Source organism: Sus scrofa, chromosome 15 (genome assembly GCF_054392235.1).
Source record: "Sus scrofa isolate SSC_HxYL_T2T_F1_AM1 chromosome 15, Sscrofa_HxYL_maternal_Yorkshire_Landrace_v2.0, whole genome shotgun sequence".
In the NCBI taxonomy this organism is placed as follows: domain Eukaryota; kingdom Metazoa; phylum Chordata; class Mammalia; order Artiodactyla; family Suidae; genus Sus; species Sus scrofa.
The window spans coordinates 55,038,329-55,051,264 of NC_139397.1; the positions used below are offsets into that span (position 1 = coordinate 55,038,329).

At 32.9% G+C, this 12,936-nt stretch overlaps 1 protein-coding gene across 1 annotated transcript in view; it reads right to left on the reverse strand.

The window, feature by feature from the left end:
• Nucleotides 1-12,936, reverse strand: part of LOC146395854 (uncharacterized) — a 380,748-nt gene that overhangs the window by 156,907 nt on the left and 210,905 nt on the right. The window contains exon 3 of the mRNA XM_084999099.1: nt 11,626-11,698. The gene's annotated coding sequence lies outside the window, so the exon portion shown is untranslated. The remainder of the gene's footprint in view (nt 1-11,625; nt 11,699-12,936) is intronic.

A 12,936-nucleotide genomic window follows, 5' to 3' on the forward strand; every position in this document is an offset into this window, starting at 1 on the left:
GCCTTGCTCAGTGTATCGTTTGCAGTTGCAATCATTTATGCTCTAAAGTAATGTGTTAAGTGTATTTATTCTCATCTCACTGATCTTAAGCATTAATAAACCCCAAATGATAGAAAGTTTTTAAAGTAATGCAGCCTAGTTTGCATTACATGGAATAGCCATTTAATTTATATTGTACTAAATATTTATTTTCTATGAGTGTTTTGTATTTCCTTTGCGAATATATTTTCTATAAAAATATGAATTTAATATTTGCTATGGCAATAAAATTTAAAATATTTAAATATTTATAATTATAATGAGCAGTTCAAAATACACATAAATAAATGTGAATTATTAAAATATAATAAATTATCAAAATAAATAAAAATAATATGGAAATTTACATGATCTTAAAAATATATCAATATGAATACCTGTTAATATTTACATGAGAACCAACAAAATGACTTGTTGCGTAGTATGCAGACTACTATAATTTTTCCATGTATCAAAAAGGAAGATTTAATATTCAAATATTATTAGGTTATGTAAAACAGCCACTTTATAGACCAGAAATTAGTAAATAATTCACAAAAGCATAGTACTGAAATATATCTGTCTGATCTCCTTTCTAATCTTAGTTCAATCCTGTAAGCAAAGGATATTTCATGTATTACAATCATTTCCAAAGGTAAGATCTTAGAAATTTTATATATCATGATAAAATTATATGGAGCAAAATATATCAGTAATGTACTTTGACGTTAAATCTATACATTACTTCAAATAACTAAGTTCAGATTTATAAAGTCATTATATTTTATACCTGAAAGGGATGACATAAATCATTCAAATAATGCATGACTTTTAGCAAAGTCAGCTGGCCTAAGGTTACACAGCTGCTGCAACTGAGAACTGAGAATGTGCCTTCAAGTTTACTATCCTAACATGGATGTTCAAAGAGATTCAGCATAATCTGTTACTTAGCTTCTGGAATGAAAAATGGAGTGAGTGATGTGGTAGCACAAGCCTAAAAGGACTAGTTAAAGAGAAAGAAAAAAAAATCCAGATTAAAGCAGTAGCCTTAGAGAAGAGTCAAACACCACACATTTCCAGATGGGCAATTCTAAGCTATTTCAAAGTGAAACACCAAGATCCAAGAAGAATCCAGTCTAAGGTCTTCAAAAATAGGATGTTCCAAGTATCAGAAGTAGAATATGAAATTCTCAGATAGACGGGAAAAATAAAAAGTTTTAAATTCACAAGATAAAGTTCTAGATTAGTACCAAAAGGGAAAGAATGGATGGAGAATTCGCACTCTGAGAAAAAGAAATTTAGCAGCCAGGAAGTGTAAGGTGCAGGATCAGAAGTTTCACATGGAGAAGCTACCATCAGAATCATTGCGAAACAAGAATGCCCATTGATTAGTGGGACAGAAGAGACTGATATTTTTTTTTAGGCTGGGAGAGATACAAACTAGATACCTGTAATTAAGTACCCCTTGAGATTGCCTAAGTCTATAGCAGAACTAGTGGAGACCCCTATCATAAAATCACTGTTCTTTAAAGATGCCTCTTCTAAAGAGTAGAAAAAATAATTTGATAATCCATTCCAAAAATACAGTTTTCACTTTCTGTAGGTCATTCAGGGATTAACACCTCTTTTCTCTGTTCCCTATGATTTTCGTCTAGCTTGATTTTTATCTCCAATATGCCATGATATATAATCTATATTATATATATATGATATACAATATATCATAGCTTGATTTTTATCTCTAATATACCATGCACTCCTTTCTCCTCTGTATCAGATTCACATGCTTTATGTTGCCTTCTCCTTTAGCTTACCAATTTTTTAAGAATATATTAGTATCTCCCACAGTAGTTAACACAGGTTTTAAAAATCAATAAAACTGTAAGAGCATAATTGCCAACATGTGACATCAATATATACATACCTAGGTCAAAGTCACTGTGCTAAATAATATAAGTTGAACTGTTTTGACAAATATTATTACTTGCAATGTAAATAAGTTCTATGAAAGCTAACATTTATTCAACATGAATCAGGCACTGTTCTAATTGCTTTACATTGCCTAACCAGCTTAATCCCCTTAACAATCATATCAGAGAGGTACGATTATTATACCCTCTTGTTGGTTAAGAAAAATGACACATGGAGAAATCAAAATTCCCACAATGTAATAGGTATTCACATTGATATAAATATTCCAGAGGAGCATTGTGACTTTGCAATGACATTGTATAAATATGCATCATTGATTGACTCCTTCCTACTGCTTATAGTTCAACTGCTTCAGTTTTCACTCATGCATCTGTGCCTTATAGGTTTTGACTCACATCCTCCACTAGTAAGGATGCCTTTAAAAGACAATCCCAATTGCAAGACACTTCCAAAGACATGCCCACATAAGACAACTTGCCCCAACAAAAAATATGAAGAAAGTAGGTAACTTTTCTTGTCTTTATTGTTTTTTGTCTTTTGTCTTTTTAGGGCCACACCGGAGGCATGTGGATGTTCCCAGGCTAGGAGTCAAATTGGACCGGACTATACCACAGTCACAGCAACACTAGATCCGAGCCGCATCTGCAACCTACACCACAGCTCACAGCAACTCAAGGGTCGGATCCTTAACCCATTGAGCAAGGCCAGGGATCAAACCCACATCCTCATGGATACTAGTCAGGTTCACTAACCACTGGGCCATGTTGGGAACTCCATGGGCAAATTTTCTTAACATATAGTTATATAGTTTTCACCTTAACTTTAGTAAATCTCCTTAAATTCTTAATAGTACTGGTTTACAAAAAAAAAAAAAAAAAAAAAAAAAAAAAACTGATTTTCATGTGTGCTTTCTAGACCTACTCCAAAGGTAATGTTTATGTTGCCCAATGAGGAATGTTAATTATTAAAAAAATAACCAACTATACAGGCAAATAATGTATAATATTATAATAAATATTACTAATAACTTTATGGAATGTGATATATATCCTGTTTGGGGAATGTTCACTTGCAATATGGTTTGCATTTAATTTGTCTCTAGCAACTTTTTAGTGTTACTTAAAAAAAAAAAATTCATGCCTCTTCGAAATTGCCATCCATGTATTTTTCGGCTGTGTTTTCTTCAGCTATCCCTTTCTTACCTAGTAATACACATTCACAACTGTGAGTTACAAAAAGTGAGAATGATTGTAACTCACAAGCACAAAGATAATTATGTTTAAAACATAAATGAAACTTTGAGCATCATTAGCTTCAACAAATTTAAATAGTTTATTGTTTATATTTTGTTAATTATAATCTCACTCCTCTACACAAACCCATATTCATGAGTACTACATTATCATGGGTATTACAATGAATGTACTTTTCTCAATAAGTAGCAGATTATTTGAAACTTTTCTAATACAGACAAACTAGCAGCACTGCATTTAAGAAGTGACACCCTGGATAGAGTTGTTTGTGTTTTTTTTTTTTCTTCTTATGCCCACACCTGTGGCATATGGAAGTTCCTAGGCTGGGATCAAATCAGAACTGTAGCTGCTGGCTTACGCCACAGCTACAGCAACATGGGATCTGAGCCACATCTGTGACCTACACCACAACTCATGGCAACGCCAGATCCCCAACCCCACTGAGTGAGGCCAGGGATCAAACCTGCGTCCTCATGGATACTAGTAGGGTTAGTGACCACTGACCCACAACAGGAATTCCAATTTTGTCATCTTAATTGGAGTTATTAAATAAAAATTGCTGTAACAATTCAAAAAGTAGTTGAACTTGTCACTTCATAAAATTGCTTTCCTGAAAACTTTCCTGGCAAGTATATTACTTTATAATTATCTAGAAATTCTAATTATATAAAGACGCTTTGAAGAAGAATATGGTATAATAAATCTAAGTATGAGAGATGTCACATAGACATTGTGTTTTATGTTCAAGGAATAGGGCAACCACTTTTGCATGATTTAGAAAATGAAAATAGGTAGAATCACATGATGTTTTATGCTGGTGAAAAGATGCTACCAAGAAAAGTAATTCATAAGTTAAAAGGAGCTATACATTATTATCAATTAGAATGTGACTTTGTACATTTCAGTAGTTTATATCCAATAAATCATCCTATAGAGACATATTAAATAAGGTCATTTATTTATAATGAATATAATATGCATTAACATTTACTTGTAATGAATTATAATATGCATTAACATTTATATTTCTTTATAAGTTAAAGAATTAGTGTGGTTTTTCTTACAGATCATAATAGGTTAAGGGTCTGCAAGGAGATAGAAGAAAAAGATTTTAAAATAATGGTAAACTCCCTTCATCTGTCAAAATGCCACTAAGATTTTACTGATACTTCTACTAAAGAAAAGAAAAATAGAGACATTGTTCAGAGCTTATCCACAGAAAAATATAGCCCAGATTAAATCTCCACACTACCACTCCCCTAATATAAGGATTAAATGAGATACTGTATGTGCAGGGACAACCAGAAGATAATCATATACTACATCAGCAGCCAACACAATTATACAAACATTATTATCAAAAATGGGCTATCCATCCAATCCCTCATCAATTTCACCCAAATTCTTTAACCCATTTAAGAAAAAATTTTCCTTGAAAGTTGTTCATACCATTCTTTCAATAAATATTGGTTAAAATAAAGTATTGACATAAGTATATGTGTGCCTTGATAAAAACACTACAGATTCAAATCAAATGATTAATTTTATGATAATTTAAAGGTAAATTTAATGATTATTACATTGTTCAACTTCAATGTAATCTGAAAACAAATTTTAGTCAGTCCTTAGAGGTGAAGTTAAATTGACATATTTGGAACTGATTGCTTTAATTTGATCAAAGCACCTGGCTCTTGTTGGACCTAAAACAACAACAAGCCTGAAAGTTAGAAAGGGAGACCTAATTAGTGGTATCCTTGAAAATACTAGTCTTAAAAACAATATGAGAAATTTATGAAAAACTAATGTCTATGAACATTTTCTTCCCAGTAGAATTCATTGTATTAAAAATCCTTCATTATTTCTTATAAATAAATGTATACATTTGCTCATTTATTTTCTGTTTATTTTCATCTCCACTGAAAAGTACAATAACTTTTATATTTTGTTTGAGGAGGTCTTAGAGTTTGCATAAGCTCTTTTCATATTTTTACTCTATATTTTCTCTTTTTGAATAGTCTATATTATTTTGAAATTTTTCTTCTCTACATCTTCCATATATTCACTCTACATTAGTAGTTTTCATTTTCTAGTTTCAACTTTTTGAATACACAATGTTCAATGCACTATACAATGCAGTACAAATTGTTTTAATACCTTTCTTTCTAATTCTAACATATGTTTCAAACCTGACTTTATTTTGATTGAATTTTCTCCTTTTCTTGAAATATTTTTCTTCTTTTTGTCATATCTGTAATTGTTTTATTAACTTTGAGGGATTATCATGTTTATCATTTGGGGTTCTAGATGGTATTATAATCTCATAAATTCTTGCACTTTATTTTGGGACTGATTTAAGCTATTTCAAGATATTGACTCTTTCTGTACTGATTTTTTTTTGTCTGCACCTGTGTCATGTGGAAGTTTCCAGGCCAGGGACTGAATCCATGCCACAGCAGTGACATGAAGCACTGCTATGACAATGTTGAATCCTTAACCCACTGAACACCACAAGAGAATTCTCTACTTTAAAATTTTTGATAGTTCGGTAGAATGCCATTTAGTCTAGAGCTAATGATTCCCCATTATTGACAGCCAGCGTTCAGTGCATAATGAGGTTGAGGGGAAAGGAAATAAACATCTCTGTCAATAGGCATTGTTACATCTTATCCAGTGGAAATGCAGTCAGTAGACATTGTTACTTCTTATCCAATGTAAATGTATTCTTCCCCCTTTGGATAGTGTCCACAGGGGCATATCCTGATCATTAAATTGCTCTATTCTTGATAGAGACTCTCTACATATCTATTATGTTGTCATTCTGTGCAGTCCTCACTTACTTGGTCTCTGTCCTAGGACTCAAGCCTTCTTGAGCTCCAGGACTCTCAACTCCAAACTACTCTATTTCCAAAAGGGGCTCGAATGGGGTCCCCCTTCCTCACTTGGAAACACTCTCAAGACAACAAACTGGGCAGAAAAAGGACCTCACTTCAATTTTTTCTGGTCTCGCAGGAACCACTATCCTTCACTCACAAATGTCCAGTGTCTTGAAAAAAGTTTTATATATTTTTCCCAGGTTTTGGTTGTTTCATCTAGGAGATTAAATTTATTCCTTGTTAATCCATATTGTGCATGTTCACTAGGCTTTAATTGATAAATTGTCAACTGATGCATTAAATTAAACTTATGACTTCTTTTGATAAATTTATCTAAAACTATGTAACTTTGTTGTGATGAAACTAAATCATGTCTGAAATACATATTGTTTTAATTTTAAAATCACATTTAAAAAATTTCTTTGTTATTTCCCCAATACAATTTTTTTCCTACTGTACAGCATGGTGAGCCAGTTACAAATACATGTACACATTCTATTTTCACACATTATCATGCTCCATCATAAGCGACTAGACATAGTTCCCAGTGCTACACAGCAGGATCTCATTACTAATCCATTCCAAAGGCAATAGTTCGCATGTATTAACCCCAAACTCCAAATCCACCCTACTCCCTTTCCCTCCCCCTTGGCAACCACAAGTCTATTCTCCAAGTCCATGATTTTCTCTGCTGTAGAAAGGTTCAATTGTGCCATATAGTAGATTCCAGATATAAGTGATATCATGTGGCATTTGTCTTTCTCTTTCTGACTTACTTCACTCAGTATGAGAGTCTAATTCCATATATGTTGCTGCAAATGGCATTACTTTGTTTTTTTTTATGGCTGAGTAGTATTCCATAGTGTACATATACTACACCTTCCTAATCTGATCATCTGTCAATGTCATTTGGGTTTTTTCCCTGTCTTGGCTATTATGAATAGAGCTGCAATGAATATGTGGGTGCATGTGTCTTTTTCAAGGAGAGTTTTGTCTGGATATATGCCCAAGAGTGGGACTGCTGTATCATATGATAGTTCTATGGATAGATTTCTAAGGTACCTCCACACTGTTCTCCATAGTGGTTGTACCAGTGTACATTCCCACCAACAGGACAGGAGAGTTACCTTTTGTTCACACCCCCTCCAGCACTTGTTATTTGTGGACTTATTCATGATGGCCATTCTGACTGGTGTGAGGTGGTACCTTGTAGTAGTTTTGATTTATATTTATCTAATAATCAGTGATGTTGAGCATTTTTTCACGTGCTTGTTGGCCACCTGTACATCTTCCTTGGAAAAATGTCTATTCAGGACTTTTGCCCATTTTTCAATTGGGTTGTTGGCTTTTTTGCTGTTGAGTTGTATAAGTTGCTTGTATATTCTAGAGATTAAGCCCTTGTCAGTTGCGTCATTTGAAACTATTTTCTCCCATTCTGTAAATTGTCTTTTTGTTTTCTTTTGGGTTTCCATTGCTGTGCAAAAGCTTGTCGGTTTGATTAGGTCCCATTGGTTTATTTTTGCTTTTATTTCTGTTGCTTTTTGAGACTGATCTGAGAAAACATTTGTAAGGTTGATGTCAGAGAATGTTTTGCCTATGTTCTCTTCCAGGAGTTGGATGATGTCTTGTTATATATTTAAGTCTTTAAGCCATTTTGAGTTTATTTTCGTGCATAGAGTGACGGTGTGTTCTGGTTCCATTGATTTGCATGCAGCTGTCCAGGTTTTCCAGCAATACTACTGAAAAGACTGTCTTCCTATTTTATGTTCTTGCCTCCGTTGTCTAAGATTAATTGACCGTAGGTGTCTGGGTTTATTTCTGGGTTCTCTATTCTGTTCCATTGGTCTGTATGTCTGTTTTGGTACCAGTACCACACTGTCTTGATGACTGTGGCTTTGTAATATTGCCTGAAGTCTGGGAGAGTTATGCCTCCTGCTTGGTTTTTGTTTCTCAGGACTGCTTTGGCAATTCTGGGTCTTTTGTGGTTCCATATAAATGTTTGGATTGTTGGTTCTAGTTCTGTGAAAAATGTCCTGGGGAATTTGATAGGAATTGCATTGAATCTGTAGATTGTTTTGGGTAGTATGACCATTTTTACAATATTAATTTTTCCAACTCAGGAGCATGGAATACCTTTCCATTTCTTTGAATCTTCTTTAATTTCCTTGATTAATGTTTTATAGTTCTCACCATATAAGTCCTTTACTTTCTTAGTCAGGTGTATTCCCAGGTATTTTATTTTTTGGGGTGCGATTTTGAAAGCTATTGTATTTTTGTATTCCCTTTCTAATATTTCATTGTTATTATACAGAAATGCGACTGATTTCTGAATGTTAATCTTATATCCTACTACTTTGCTGAATTTGTTGATCAGTTTGAGTAGTTTTTGGATTGAATCCTTAGTGTTTTCTACATATAGAATCATGTCATGTGCATACAGTGACAGTTGCACCTCTTCTCTTCCAATTTGGATACCTTTTATTTCTTTTGTTTGTCTGATTGCTGTGGTGAGGACGTTCAATACTATGTTGAATACCAGTGGTGAGAGTGGACATCCTTGTTTTGTTCCAGATTTTAGTGGAAAGGCTTTCGGCTTTTCTCCATTGAGTATTATATTTGCTGTGGGTTTGTCACAAATGGCTCTAATTACGTTAAGGAATGTTCCCTCTACACCCCCTTTGATAAGAGTTTTGATCATGAATAGATGCTGTACTTTGTCAAATGCTTTCTCTTCATCTATTGAAATGACCACATGGTTTTTGACTTTTCTTTTGTTAAAGTGGTGTATGATGTTGATTGATTTGTGTATGTTCAACCATTCTTGTTCACCTGGGATGAATCCCACCTGGTCGTGGTATATGATCTTTTTTTATATGTTGTTGGATTCAGATGGCTAAAATTTTGTTGAGAATTTTTTGCATCTATATTCATCAAAGATATTGGCCTTAGTTTTCTTTTTTGGTGGTATCTTTGTCTGATTTTGGAGTTAGGGTGATGGTGGCATCATAGAATGTTTTGGGGAGTGTTCCTTCTTCTTCAACCTTTTGAAAAAGTTTAAGGAAGATGGATATGAGTTCCTCTTTGTATGTTTGGTAGAATTTGCCTGTGAAGCCATCTGGTCCTGGACTTCTATTTGTAGGGAATGTTTTCATGACATACTCAATTTCGTTTCTAGTTATTTGTCTGTTCAGTTGATCGATTTCTTCTTGATTCAGTTTTGGCAGGCTGTAAGTCTCTAGAAAGTTGTCTGTTTCTTCTAGATTGTCAAATTTGTTAGCATACAATTGTTCACAGTATTCTTTCATGTTTTTTTGTGTTTCTGTAGTATCAGTTGTGACTTTTTCATTTCTTATTTTATTTCATTTTTTTCTCTCCTCTTCTTGGTGAGTCTGACCAAAGGTTTGTCAATTTTGTTAACCTTTTCAAAGAACCAGCTCTTGGTTTGATTGATTTCTTCTATTGTTTTTTAAATCTCTATTTTATTGATTTCCTCTTTGATCACATTTTTTTTTTAAACATTGGGATGATCATTCCTTTCCTTATGAAATGCATATATGCACTTCAGTAATATTAGAATGAATATCTTGACTTTTGTGATCTTGTTTTCAAAGAATTTGATATTATATTTGTAACACAAACGTATAAAAGTTTATTTATAATATTCTACGGTAAATTTCAGAAAACTATATGTGGCTGTATTAAAACCAATTTGAACTGATCATTTGAACATTAAAGGATGTACCTATGTATAAATATTGTTAATAAATTCTCCATATATAATTTTTATATCAAACCCATCTAATTCAGATTTCCATTTAATTATGAATACTATAGATGCATATATTATATTTTCTGCTTGCTAATTATTTTATTAAAATATGTGATATATGTATGCATATATGTACATATAGGTATAGTCTGTATGCAGCACATCTTTATATTTTAAACTGTGCTTTTTCATCCCCAAATCTTACATTAATTGTAAATATCACTCTAATTCCCAGGATATTTTTTATGTTCCTGAAGAATTATACTACCTGATATTTTACCAGTTATTTAACCAATTAAATGAACCTTGATTTGTTGTCAACATTTTGATATTGAAAGCTTTGGAAATCCCATGACAGAATGTGTCCATCCATCTAGCATGTGGCAAGTTAAAATTTCCATTTATTCTAATTTCCCTTTTGAGGCATATCTAGGAAATGAGCTTTTTACTTTGAATGAAATAGACTATTTTGTGTGTTATATTTCTATTACATTAATAAAATGTTTCATTAATATATCCCTAGGGATTAAATGTGGCAATGAGTAACAACAGCAATGTGAGTGTAAGTAGGTAAGTAAATAAATAAATGACATTTTAATGCTATTTATATCAATAAAAATGACAGCACCCAGAGTCCCAAACCTCTTAGGATATAGCAGATTTTTTCATTTTGTATTATTTCAAATGTATTTTTAACAATACCATTCCTAAACAACCTTGAATTTCCCTTAATGAGCCTACTGTTCTCTATGAAATGAACACTTACTTTAACTGAGATGAAAATATTTAAATTTTTCCTTGGAGCAAGGAAATATCTTCCTCTGAAATTACTAGCATATAAAAATAAAAACATTTTATGATGAAATGAAAATAATTCTTAAGCAACTTATATTCTCTTAAGAGGCTCGTCTAATAAATGTTTGTCTACATTTGACACATGATATGCTAGATATTCTGAAGAAAAGTAATAATAGCTCTTCAGTTAACTAGAATATAGCAGTGTCATCTTTCATGTTCAGTCTCACTGAGATACCATCCATTTATCAAGAAACCAGAAGCATGGTGGACATAGCTCAATGCAATTCATATGTGAAAAGGAATATGAAGCAGTGAAAGGAAAAGAAGAAGCTGCAAGACCAAGAATGAATATTGTTTTGTATCACTAAGTGAAAAGACAAATATATGACTTGGTATTTATGACATATGCTGAAGATAAAAGCATTTAGAGACCTAAACCTCAACATGTATGAAGCAATGAAAGAGAAACCTAGAGGAAGGATTTACACAAAACTCACTTTGGGCACTAAAGGGGTCAATGGTAATAATGTTTTTTATAATTTTATAAAAGATAAGCTTCAGGTGAAAGGCAAATCAAGGAAATATATCACACATTCTATTTCTGTCACCAAGGTATTTATTTTTCTGCCCCAAAATACTTATAAAATGTTATAAATATACATCAACCTAGTAAAGAAGGGAGTAGCCATTCAGGGAACAAATCTATAACTAGGTCTTGTTGGAAGACACTTTCTGTCATAAAATGTACTGAGAGTAGCTTTAAACGTAGAAAACTGATGACTGCTATCATTCTGTTAACTTTCCGCTATTACTGCTGTTTTGATAGATATGTAACTATCTTGAGTTATGAAACATAAATTTTATGTCAAGCAAAGTAATGTCTCTTAGAAATAACCTAGCCATATTTTGAAAACTGTTGCTATAGCATGGGCAATAAAATGCTTAAGTATAATAACTCTATTAAGTGACATAAGCAACTCACCAGAATATGGTCAAAAAGCTCTGCCACCTTCATAAGCACCCATCACTTGATGTCATTTTTACCCTCAAGAGATCTATGGACAGAGACAGAAAAATAAAGAGAACAAGAACAAACTAAGCTTAGGTCTGCTTAACTGGAGAAGGTAGCATAAGATTTTTTTTTTTTTTCAGCTTGGGCAACAGTTACAGAGATAAAGAGAGGAAAATATTACACATATATGATGGCTCTCAATTTAGCTGTCTGTCAAAATTGTGTGGTCTTAATAAAACAGATAAGAGCTGTATATATAAATACAATGACTTTGAGAACTTCTGCCTTATCATAAAAGCACTGTAAAGAGATTCAGAGCCAGATTACTCTTAATCACAATATACAATTAAAAATAACAGAGCCAAAATGTTTATTGTTGCGGTTTACATGGACATATAATTAGATTTAAATAAAAGATTTTAATATACATATATATTTATATTTAATGTTTTATATATAAAAACAAGGATTTGATAGTATGTATATATTAAAATCTTCTGTCAAAACTAATTTGTGACAACATATCAGCAAATCGACACAAACGTATATATAACCCATTCATCAAACCTTATGTTTTTAGTATCAGTAAAATTCCTAATTCTCCATAAGACAGGCATTCAAATCATTATTTCATTAACCTCAGAGAACTTACTTGACAAACCTAAAGTCACCTAGTCACTAAACAGCAAAAAAGAAACTTAAATCCAGGACTTCCAGCCTCAAGTCTTGGCTGTTTCCTTATATGCTATGCAGGCACTTACTAAATGTCATCTCACAGACAGTTCACCTAGCAGACAATGAGACACTTGAACAAGGTGAGTGGTAAAGGATTCATGATGTTTAATCTGATAGGGGGTGGAGGACATGGAAACATCAAATAATATATGTGTCCTGGGAAAGAAAAGTAATTCAATAGAGGCAAATCACAGGTGGTGAGTGTATGAGATGGAGTATATGAGATAGAGTAGCCGAAGTAGGAGATGAAGGTTCTAGAAAAGGAATTTGTTAAAATATTATGAAAAGGCTTTAAATATAGCCACACACTATAGCAGGAAAAGGTTAACTCAGCACCTCTGGGACCCTGAAACTCTGCACTTGAAGTGAAAGAACAAGTCTTTTTCCTGGCCAACTCCTGGCAGTATCTTTGTGAATTTGGAATATTCTGTGTGATTTTTTCATTCTGTTATTTTTATCCCTGAACCCTTCGGCCATGCTATATCAGCCTGACCCGATAAATGTGTCTTAACTCTGTGATTTAAGGTGAATGCCTATTTCTACTGG